The sequence below is a fragment of the Scylla paramamosain genome, chromosome 23, assembly GCF_035594125.1.
Source record: "Scylla paramamosain isolate STU-SP2022 chromosome 23, ASM3559412v1, whole genome shotgun sequence".
NCBI classification, from domain to species: Eukaryota; Metazoa; Arthropoda; class Malacostraca; order Decapoda; family Portunidae; genus Scylla; species Scylla paramamosain.
In genome coordinates, this window is record NC_087173.1 from 9,095,486 (window position 1) to 9,107,985 (window position 12,500).

A 12,500-nucleotide genomic window follows, 5' to 3' on the forward strand; every position below is an offset into this window, starting at 1 on the left:
TTTTCCACTCATTTTCTCCTCCACTCTCACCACCACCACCTCCTCCTCCTCCTCTTCCTCCTCCTCCTCCTCCTCCTGCTAACAATCATCTGGAGGAAAATAAATAGAGAGAGGAAAGGAAAGGAAAGAAAGAAAGGGAAACAAAGAGAGTCCTGGGTTTTGACTTTTGCACGGCTTCAGTCAGGCGGTGAATTTTCTCCTTTCTTTTATCTTTATTATGGCTACGAGCGTATCATCAAGGGAGGCAGAAGGAAGGGGGGGGGAGCGAAGGGGAATAGGGGAAGGTTGGAGGCAGAACGGGGGCACCTTTTGGGGAGACGAAGGAAGGGGGTTTTGGGGAAGGGTTGTTGAAAGGAAGGTTGTGTTGGTCAGGGCTGTGGTTTGGGGTCTAGTCGGGTTCTGAGGGTCAAGGGACTGATTTAGGGATCTGGGGTGTTTTTAGGAAGGTTCTGGGAGGTGTGAAGGCAATGTATCAGGAGTGTGGGGAGTTTTAGGTGTTTTTTTTTGATGGGGGGAGATGCAAGTTGTGTTTATTTGGGTTTTAGGTACCTGTGGGGCAGTTTTAGGGAGTTGGGCACAGTTTTTGGGAGTTGGGCACAGTTTTGGGGAGTTGGGCACAGTTTTGGGGAGTTGGGCACAGTTTTAGGGAGTTGGGCACAGTTTTGGGGAATTGGGCACAGTTTTGGGGAGTTGGGCACAGTTTGGGGAGTTGGGATAATTTTAGAGGGGGTTGGAGTACAGGTTTGGCGGGGTATTGGTTTTGGGGAGCTGATCAAACAGTTTTACTAATCCGGAGGTGTTGTTCTGCTTAATGGGAATTTTGAGGAGATAGGAAGATATTGCAATACTTAAAAAAACTCAAGATTGCATCCCCTCCCTTTCTCCATTTAAGGAAACACGAAGATTGAGGGATTGGTTTGATTATATAGCGGCGCAGCATCGTGGTCATATGGCGCCGCTGCAAAGCATCCAGAGCAACAAAGATGGCAAGTTAAGATATTGATATGAAAACAAAATTGTGGTATGGTAAAAATATATTAAAAATTACTAAAAATGGGAATATGTAAATGGAATTGGGATGAATCAACGGGGATACTGTTCTGGTTAACGGGGATTTTGACGAGACAGAAAGATATAGTAAGAGAAAACCCCATTTTACATCCTCCTCTCTTCTCTTGTTAAGGAAACGTGAAGACCACCTGAAGAATAAGTATTGGTAGTAATGACGGTTCCAATTTCCAACCCCGCGCGAGTGAACCAAACCGGGGCGAGGCGGAGCGAAGTGAACCCAATTACCTGTCTGTCCCTTTTTACCTGGCTGTACGGACGCAAAATGGCGGTCATTCAGTAACATGATTCCCGTGAACTCACACAAATTGCTCGTTTTTCTCCCCTCCATACGTGACTTCCGTATCTTCCCAAATTGCGTCACACTGGTACCATTATTCCAACTATTCCCTCAGTAATTAGTGTTCAGTTTCCATTTATACAGAAATAGGTAAGTTGCGTCACATTGCCATCGTTATTCATGTTCTTTCGTCACACTCTCGTATACTTTTCTTTGGTTGACATAGTGATTACGTAAGAAAGAGACATTCTTAACCTACCTATACATAAAACAGGTAATGCGTTTTGTTAATTAAATGTCCTCCTGAAAACCTAATTAAGAGAAAATTGATAATAAATAAAGCAAGTTTTCAAAATAGTTAATAAAAAAAAAAAACCTACCTGATAAAAATAAGGTGATAAGAACATTCCTATATTCACACTTATGATAAATTCAGATAAGCATTTAAGAGCTGACGAAAACAAAAAATCCGAATTTCACACTTACAATTTTGAAGAATTTAATTAAGTAAAAGTGCAAAAACATTCCCCAACTCAATGTATTCACCAAACTGCAGAAACACACGTGCAGTTTTGAAGAATTTAGATAAAGATGCACATTTCTCTCACCCACCCATTGTATCCACTAACTCTAAAAACACACTTACAGTTTTGAAGAATTTAGATAAAGAAGCACATTTCTCTCACCCACCCATTGTATCCACTAACTCTAAAAACACACACTTACAGTTTTGAAGAATTTAAGTATAGGTGCGCAGTTTCCCTTCCCCTTCCCCTGTGTACGGGACAAACGCTAGACACGCATTGCTATCACACTTACATCAGCGCTGTTATGGAACACAACACAACTATCAGATCCTGACACTCACACACAGCAGAGATCAGCAAGATTAGGAAAAAAAAATTAGATAGAAATGTTTTTCCCTCCCCTTCACTATACACGTAATCATGCACAACTTTTATAATCTGGCGTAACGAACACTGCATTTGCTTATGTCATATTATATACTTGTTTTTCTGAGCTTTATAGAAAATGTAGTTGATTATTTGTCATGTTTCGTTCATTTCTCGAGTTTCAAGAGAAGAGAGTCGTGTTTTATCGCTACTTTTTTGTTTGTATTCACTTTTCTAGATTTGCAAAAGCATTTCGTATTATATTTTCAGTAATAATTTCTTGCTCTGTTCCATTTCTCGACTTTCACAAAAATTTTCAGACATTATCAACTTTTACTCCTATTATTATTCTACGCTTCAATTCACTCAATTTCTCGAGTTTTACAAGAATTTTCTCCCATTATTAGCAAATTTTAGATTTATCATTATATTTCTATTCCTCTGCTCAGTTAATTTCTCGCGTTTCAATATAAACCTGACAACAAAACCAACACACAGCTTCCTCCACTCCCAGCACGAACACTTCCACGCAAGCTTCCACACGACGCAATCCCTCACAGGTGTTGCACAGGTGTTCCCAGGTGAGGGGGAGGTGGAGAACAGAGTGGAGGGGGTGGGGAGGAACGTATAGTCACCACCAACACCACACAGCATTACACATCACAACTTACACTTTATTTTTTTTTATTACTACCTCATCTTTGCTTATATCATCATTATTTTCTTTATTTAGTCACTGGCACTTTGCTTCATCACCATCACTACTATTATTGGCTATCATCACCACTCATTCGTATTTCTAGAGCTCATCATAATCGTCATCATCACTTTTTGCCCCATATTAGCATTTTTTCCTTTTATCTAGTCACCATTTTTTCTCTCTACGTCATCACTATTACTCGCATCACTACAACTCTCCAACACCACCACCATCACCACCATCCCCACTGCCCACATCACTACATAACCAGTATTTATTTTACATCACCCACTGTCACCATCACTTCACAATGCAGAGTTCCTTCAGCCGCCATCCGTTTCACCATCACACTTACTATTATCAAAATATTCACCATTAATGCCTTTACCACTGCACGCCTCAATCACCATGCACACTTTTCAGTCATCATTTCGGTATAAAAATTTCATGGCACTAGTTTATTTCACGACTCGAGGCACTGGTGTCACTAAAACGGGGGTGCCAGTCAGGAGTGCCAATGTAAATCTGACTTTGGCACTTGAGTCTGACACCTTCTATGGCACAAGGGTGATCTGAGTGTCTCTGTGCCACCCTATGCTTGTGATCTGACTCTTATTGGTCTTATTTCTTTGCTTCAACAGGATATAGATTTTTTTTTCTTTTTTTCTGGCACTTTTTTTTTTTTTGCGTGTGATTTTGAATTCAGGTTCTTTTCATTCAAGTTTTGTCACGTTTTCAGAGGTACAAAAGGATGGCCTATCTGTCTTCAGGTCTTCCCATCTCTCTCTCTCTCTCTCTCTCTCTCTCTCTCTCTCTCTCTCTCTCTCTCTCTCTCTCTCTCTCTCTCTCTCTCTCTCTCTCTCTCTCTCTCGTGTGTGTGTGTGTGTGTGTGTGTGTCGCCGGTCAGACTAATTGCTGTTTATATTGACTTTCATTATGTTTTACCTTTCCCGTTTGTGTGTGATGGTGATTGGAGAGGCGATGATGGTGACTGCCCCCATATAAGCAACGGCGAGGGCGGCAGTGATGGTAGTGGTGACTGTGATGGTGGAGACGAGGAATGGGGAGGAGAGAGGGGAGGATAATCAGGACTGGAGGGGAGAGGAGGGAAGGGGAGAGCACTGGTGTCGTAACTTGACCTGGCTTGTGTTAGATCACCTTGTCTGTTTCATTCACTGGCCCGCGCACACGCACCTACACACACACAAACACACACACACACACACACACACCCACACAAGACTCATGACCTCCAGGGAGTCACATGTACACACGTACACACACTACACCCCCGCAACAGCGGAGCACGTGAGGCGACACGCGGGCGACACTTTACGTGACACTCGTGCATATCCCCATGTCACCTGCGCGTCACCAGGTGAGTGGCGGACGAGCACCTGACGTGGCAATGACAAGCGATGATAGGTAGACACACAGGTAGATACAGGTGAGGAAAGATACACGCCAAGACGCACTCCTTACTCGACGCACTCTCACTCAGCGCCGCCTCACCGCCACAAGTCACCGCCAACACCAACACTTCACGTCTGGTTCGCGCTGGCTGGGTGGAGGCACACACCGCCCCTCGCGCCAGCCCGCCAGCCACTGAGCCGCCTCCAACCTTCCTCCCTCGTCCCTACCAGTTCAGCCCTCCCCGGCAGCCAGAGCAGCCACCACCCCTCGCGCCGCACTCAGCCAGCCAGTCCATGCTCGCTCTCAAATATCCCGCTGTTTCTACTTTTTTTTTTTTTTTGCTGGTTTTATTTTGCATTGCGTTGTGTCATCGGTCGCTACATCAATAAGGGTGAGTAGCCGGTGGTTGCCAGGACCCTCCGCTCCCTCCTTCACCCCGTCTCTCCCCTCTCCCTGCCCCTTCCGCGCCCCCAACAGTCCGCGGGAGTATGTCATCTGTCGTAAAATGTGTCAGCTTGTTTGTGCAGTGTAACAGAGAGGCCATCCATCACCCTTGCCTCCGCGCAGTACACAAGCATCATCGGGTAACAGCAAACACACACACACACACACACACACACACACACACACACACACACACACACTCACACACCGTCCACACCCATGTTCCTTTCACCCAAACGCGCACCCAAGCTTCCCTCCCACACACACACACACACACACACACACACACACAAGCCTCCCTCAACACACTGGCCCTCTTACCACGGTTGTCTTATCTCAGTATGACCTGCAGACCCTCCTTCTGGAGCGCTACCAGACCACACAACGCCACCCTCCCTGCCCCTCCCTCCATTCCCTCCCTTCCCTGCCTCGTCTTCCCTGCCTCTCATCTTCCATCCCATCTCCCATCACTCTCTCTCCACTCTTACTTTCCTTCTCCTCCTCCTCCTCCTCCTCCTCCTCCTCCTCCTCCTCCTCCTCCTCCAGCACGCAACCTTAGCCCATTACGAAGAAAACGGAACAAGGCGCAATTGGCAGCCCACAGAAATTACTGGCCCTCCCTCAGGCGGCTCCTCCACATTTATTAGCGACTCCTCCACGCCCTTACGCAACTGGACACCTCTAAATGCCTCCTCACGTCCTCCTACCTGGCAGAATAATGGGCGGGTGGAGTGAGGCGCCACGCAGCAGCCCAGCTTTCTTCTACGCCTTCAGGAGAAAATATACTACTACTACTGCTACCTTCTCTTGTTTTATCATTGTCGCTGTTCCTACTTCAGCGCATTCAAAAGGGATCTCTCTCGTCTGGTTTGTGATATATATAATTATTTACTTGAGTTGTTGATAAACTATATAAAATCACGGGAAAAGAAGAGAAAAGGTGGAGAAGACAAAGAAGGGTAACAACAACAAGAACAAAATACCAGAAAGCAAAATCACAAATCCAAAACAGAAAGAGAGAGAGAGAGAGAGAGAAGAAAAAAACTACGCCACTCAGACAGAGAGAAAAAAAAAAGGTAACTAAAGAATGAAATAAGAATCCCCCCCCCAACAAAAAAAAAAAAAACATCTAAACGAACGAAAGCAAGAGGGAAGGAAATAAAAAATTACCCTAATCTAATCTAACCTAACCTAACCAGGAGATGAAATAACAAGAGGAACGTACGAATCATAAAGGAAGAGGCACGCAATCAGTCGATCAGAACTCAGAACAACGATAAACAAAACCCTTGACGTGGCCCTTTGGTTCATGACGTCACTAGAGGGGAGAGAGAGAGAGAGAGAGAGAGAGAGAGAGAGAGAGAGAGAGAGAGAGAGAGAGAGAGAGAGAGAGAGAGAGAGAGAGAGAGAGAGAGAGAGAGAGAGAGTTTGTGTGTTTAGTAAGTAAATATAGACGGAAATACTTAGACTAATAATCATTATAATATCTATGCTTAAAAAAACCGAGAGAGAGAGAGAGAGAGAGAGAGAGAGAGAGAGAGAGAGAGAGAGAGAGAGAGAGAGAGAGAGAGAGAGAGAGAGAGAGACGTACTCAGAGAGGAGAGAACAGCACAAAAGGAATGTGTGTGTGTGTGTGTGAGAGAGAGAGAGAGAGAGAGAGAGAGAGAGAGAGAGAGAGAGAGAGAGAGAGAGAGAGAGGGTACTGGTATATATCTTAACCATAACAGGGTGAGGAGTTGGCGGTGTTTGCATAGCTGGGACGGACTTTCTTGCCAGTTATTGTTTTCTTTCTTCCTTCCTGTGTTTTGTCATTGCTTGCTTTGTTTGCATACAAAAATGCTGCCTTGTGTTTAGCTTTTCTTTTTAATTTTTACTACGTTGTTGGTGTGAGAGGGTATAGTTTCTCTCTCTCTCTCTCTCTCTCTCTCTCTCTCTCTCTCTCTCTCTCTCTCTCTCTCTCTCTCTCTCTCTCTCTCTCTCTCTCTCTCTCTCTCTCTCTCTCTCTCTCTCTCTCTCTCTCTCACACACACACACACACACACACACACACACACAAAAGGAATTTTTAAACAGAAGCTATGCTTTAGGACAATTACAACGTCATTTAGCGCCATTTCAACGCCAATTTTAAGCTATTTCAAGCCGTTTATCGTAATTTTCCTTACTACGTCGTTTCACTTCACTAAACAAACCTGCACTACTTAAACTACTGCAGAAAAAAAAGAGAACAATACACGATGGGAAAAAGACAATATAACAAAAAAAATACATATATATATATATATATATATATATATATATATATATATATATATATATATATATATATATATATATATATATATATATATATATATAAAGAAAAACAATACTCTACATCTATTACTTTGTCGAGGGTGGATCTTCAGGTAAAAGGGAAGCATGATCTAATTAACTTCTCACCTGCACCGCGTCACGTCCACCCAGGTAGAGTAATTAATGGTTCTTTGTTACCTGTCCTACACCATCGCTAAAAATACTTGCGCACAGGTGAGTGAACGGCGGTGAGTGAACTAGAGGTAAAGATAAAAAAAAAAGACAAAAATACAAAGGAAATGGAGATAAAGGAGTTAATAGCGAAAGAAAAACAAAATAATGAAGAGGTAAACAGAAAGAAGGAGTTTGTAGTAGTACAAAATGAACATAATAAAGGGATGGAAAAATAAAAATGAAATCAGAGAAAAAAAAACAAGAAGGGATGAAAAGTTAAAGGTGTCATGAACTGGAGATAAAGAGAAAACAAAGAAAAGAACGAAGGAGATAAAGATAAAAAAAGATAACAAGAGAAGATAAGATAAAAACAGAGTAATGAAGAGGTAAAGAAAAAGAAAGAATTAGTAGCAAAAATAAGTAAAATTATGAGATAAAATAAAAGAAAAATACGACTTTTATAGCCAAACTGAAGAAATGGAACGAAAACGAAAAAGAAAAAGAAAAGAAGAGAAACACACAAACACACACAAAAAAAAGAAAAACAAAATCAGAGAGGAGAGAAGGAGATCAAAAGGAAGAAGACAAAACATCTTCATGACACGGGTTGTAAATTTCGTAGGATCTCGCTGTAAATGATCCTTATATATCCTTCGGCTCCTTGGTTCATGTCCTGCCCGGGATTCGAACCTCTGTGACTACCTGAGGATCAAAGAGGGCAAGGGACTCGATTCTATGTCATCTTCAGGAATCTTCAGGAGATCCTTACCCTGGGGAACGTCTCGGGAAATCTGGGGAAGTCTAGGAAAAATCTAAGGATATTTTGGGGAAATCTGGGGAAATCTGGGAATATCTGGAGGAAGTCTAGGGGAAATCTGGGAAATGTGAGAAAATCTGTGAAAATCTGGGGAAATCAAGGGATATCTGTGGAAAATCTGGGGGAAATTTAGAAAAAACTGAATATCTAAGGAAAATCTGGAAAAGAGGTTTGAGAAAAATCTGGAAAAAATTGAGAATATCTATGGAAAATCTGGGGAAAATCTGCGAAAGTTTGGGAAATGTGAGAAAAATCTGGGGAATCTGGGTAGGGAAAAATCTGGAAAACTCTGGGAAAATCTTTGAAAAATGTGAAAAATATTATCCACTCTTCATCTCGACCTCTTTCCTTCCCTTTCTTATCTCCCTCCTTTCATCTTTCTTCTCCTTCATTTCCTCCTTTTTTCCTCCTTTTTTTCCTTTTTTCTTTGTCCGAGTCATTGTTATTGTTTCCTATTGTGTTTTCTTTCCCTTCTTTATCTTTTTATCTACTCTTTACTTTCTCTTTAACCCTTTTACCTCTTTTATTTTATCTTATATTGCTTATTTCTTTGTTTCCTTATTTTTCCTTTTTTTTTCTTCTTCCTTTTTCTTCTAACAATTTCCTCTTCGCTTCATTCCCTTCATTTCCTTCCTTCTTACCATAATTTCCTCTTCCTCTTCTTCCTTTCTCTCCATCTTTCCATCTCCTCTTCCTCCACTTTCTCTTCCTCCTCCTCTTTCTCCTCCTCTTCTTCCTCCCTTCTTATCTCCAGCCTTTCATCTTTTTTTTCTCTTTGGCTCCGTATTATTGCTCTTGCTATTTTTACCCCTCCTTTCTTTATTATCTTTTCTTTCTTATCTCTCTCTTTGTGTTCGCCATATTGTTTCTCCCTCTGTTTCTACTTTCTTTATCTTTTTTCTTTATAGTATTGTTTTGTTTATCGTTTTTTTTTCTATTTTCTCTTCTCTTTCTCTTCTTTTCTATTTCTTCTTATATGGCTATGATTATTTGTTGTTTTCTCTCTCTTTGTTTCTTTATTCTATCTTTTTTTATTTTGTTTTATTAATTTCCTTTCACTTCAATTGTCTCCTTCCTTAAATCTCCTTAACTTCTTATTCTTCCTTCCTCTTATTCTCTTTCTTTCTTCATCCCTCCTTTCCTTTTCCTTCTCTTTTTTTCTTCTTTTTCTCTATGATGTTCTTTACACTTTTACTTATTTTGTCTTTCTTCTTATACTTCCTTGATTACTTATTCTTCCTTCCTCTCTTCCCTCCTTCATTCTTCTATTCGTTCTTCCACTTCCTCTCTCTTATTTCTTTCTTTTTCTCCTTTATTTTACACTTTCTTATATTGCAAATTTCCTTTCTATTTCCGTAAATATCCTTCACTTTCTGTTATTCCCACTCCTCTTCCTCCTCTTCCTCCTCCTCACCACCAGTACCATCACCTCCTCCTCCTCCTTCTCAACTTACAACCCACCTCCACATCCTCCTCCTCTTCCTCCTCCTCCTCCTCTTCCTCCTCCACCTCCTCCTCCACCTACTCCTCCTCCTCCTCCGCATCAAGTCTGAATAGAACTCTGACCTAGAAATAAACCAAATCGATCCGGGTCAAAACAGTGCTTTGCAACGCCCCTCCTTCTCTTCCCCCTCCCTTCCCCCTCCACCCCCTTCCCAGGCTTATTTTCCCTCGCTTTTCCTCGCTAATGGAAATACGGGAGGTGCTGGAGTCTGGCTTCTCTTTGTTATGATAAGTACAAGGTGCCTCGACTGCGTCATTTCCACTTTTCCTCTTTTTTTTTCCTTTATTGTTATTTTTTTCCATATTTTTTCCTTCAGTTTGTTGGTGATTTTGTATTTTTTCATTTAATTCCTTGGTTTTATTTTTATATCGTTTTTATCTCCTTTTCATTTCACCTTTATTATTATTTTCTTCCGTTTTTTTCTTTTTTTCTTTTTAGGTTGGTTGGTTGTTTTTATTTCCCTTTCCTTCCTTCATTTTATTCTCATATCTTCCTTCTTTCCTTCACGCTGCTATTCATCTCGTCCATTCCTTCATTTCCTTCCTATCCTTCTTTCCTTTCTTGTTTATTCTTACGCTTTGATATTGGTTCTCTCATTCTCTTCTCTTCTCTTCTTCATTATTCTGTTCTTTTCTCTTCGTTTTTCTTTTTTTTTCGTTTATATTTATTTCCATATTTCCTCCTCTTTCCTTTATCATTACCCTCATTTTTTTTCTATTGTTGTTCGTTTCTCTCTCATTCCTTCTTTCATTCCTTCACGTTATCATCTTCATGTCTTTTCCTTTTCTTCACTTTGTTATCGATTTGTCTTTCCCATTCATTCATTTAATTTACTTTTTCTCCTCCCGTCTTTTTTTTTCTTTCTCTCCTTTCCTCCACTTCGTTATTCATCTGTCGTTTCTATTCCTTCATTCTACGTTCTTCTTATCATTTTGTCCCTTCTTTTTCTTTCTTTTTTGTCCTGTTCTTTCTTCTTCACTTTTTTCTTCTTTCTCTACTTCCTCCTACATTTCTCTTCAAGTAAATATCTGTTTCTCCTTCCTCTTCATTCTCTTATTATTCTACTTTCGTCTCTCCTTCCTCCATCTCCTTCTTCTCTATCTCTCTCCTTCCTCATCCTCCTCCTCCTCGTGCCTTTCATCTTATTCATATGTTGGCCTCCTCTCTCTCTTCTTCCTTCCTCCTTCTCCTCTCTCCTCTATCCCTCCTCCTTACTCTCCTGTCTATCTCTCCCTCCTCCTCCTCCTCCTCCTCCTCCTCCTCCTCCTCTTTGATCCTCCATGCCTCTTGTATGACCTCCACCTCCAGTAGCTATCTGTCCCCCACCCAGACCCCCTTTCTCCCTTCCTTTCTTCTCCCTCTCTCCTCTGCCTCCCTCCTCTCCTTCCTCTCACTCTCTCTTCAGCTACTTGGTAAGGCGCCAGGAATTTCACACAGCGGTAGGTAGTGCATGAAAACTTGTCCCCCTGAACTGAAACCTCAAGGAATTGTAAGAAGAGAGGGAGAGAAATAGAGAGAAAAGAGAAGTAAAGTAAGATGAACTGAAAAACTGGTATTGTAAAAAGGAACCGAGTAACAGGGAAATTATGTAAAAAGAACCGAGAAATAGGGAAATTAAGAAAGAGGGACCGAGTAACAGGGAAATTAAGAAAGAGGAACCGAAAAAACAGGGAAATTAAGAAAGAGGACCCGAGAAACAGGGAAATTAAGAAAGAGGAACCGAGTAACAGGGAAATTAAGTAAGAGAACCTGAGAAACAGGGAAATTAAGTAAGAGGAATAGAGAAACAAGGAAATAAAGAGAGGAACCGAGAAGGAAAAAAAGAAATTAAGTAAGAGAAACCGAAAAACAGAGAAATTGAGAAAGAGGAACCGAGAAACAGGAAAATTAAGTAAAAAAAAAACCCGAGAAACAGGGAACAAGTTGATACTAAAAATAAATAAATAAATAAATAAATAAATAGATATATTCTAAAGCAAGTGTAAATAAGATGAACAGTTATTCTTCCACTTCTGTTATAAAGTACGTAACAACAACAACAACAACAACAACAACAACAACAACAACAACAACAACAACAACAACAACAACAAAAACAATGACAACAAAAACAACAGCAACAATAATAATAAAGATGATAATAATAATAATGATAACAATAACAATAACAGTAACACATCTAGTACTCACAACCACACATGCAGCCTTGTACGAGTTCACTCTATTACCGTACCTGGAATAGAAGGAAAAATAGATAAGTAAATAAACAAGCAAATAAACTAAAAACACACGGCAAAGTGTATAAAGGAGGCCAAGAAAAGAAGGAATAAAGAAGCAGAGATAAAATGAAATAAAAATAAAGCAGAAGCAGAAGCAGAGATAAAATAGAATAAAATGAAATAAAAGTGTATAGAAGCAGAAGCAGAGATAAAATAACAATGCGAGTAAACGAGGACAAGATAAGGAAGAATAAAGAAGAGGAGATGAAATAAAGACAAGATGAACAAACAGATAAAAAGAAAAAAATGTAAGATAAGAAGATAAACTAGATAAATACATAAATATACAAGCAAATAAGCTAGAAATAAGAAAAAAAAACACAAACACTTAAATGACAAATAATGATGATGATAATAACAACAAACAAACAAATTTACAAACATAAAACACGGAAGACAGGCGCACAAACAAACAAAAAAAACAAAAAACAAATAAAAACGTAAAACGAAAATAAATTAATAAAAAAATGATAATAGACAAACAAACTTACAAACACAAAAAAAAACGGAGGACAGAAATACAAACTAAAAAAAAAAAAAAGAAAGGAAAAGAAAACAAATAAATAAATAAATAAAAAGAAAATTAAACGAGACAGAAGATAAAATAGGCCAGTATAACAGAAGGGCGCGGCA

At 40.3% G+C, this 12,500-nt stretch overlaps 1 protein-coding gene across 8 annotated transcripts in view; it reads right to left on the reverse strand.

Annotated features, from left to right (window-relative positions):
* Nucleotides 1-5,248, reverse strand: part of LOC135112115 (tensin-1-like) — a 151,312-nt gene extending 146,064 nt beyond the window's left edge. The window contains exon 1 of one of the 8 annotated variants that reach the window (XM_064026124.1): nucleotides 4,480-5,199. The gene's annotated coding sequence lies outside the window, so the exon portion shown is untranslated. Of the gene's footprint in view, nucleotides 1-1,371; nucleotides 1,660-4,416 lie in introns of those variants that run through there. The other 7 variants (XM_064026118.1, XM_064026122.1, XM_064026119.1 and 4 more) reach the window with 7 other exon arrangements.
* Between the last annotated feature and the right edge of the window lie 7,252 nt (nucleotides 5,249-12,500).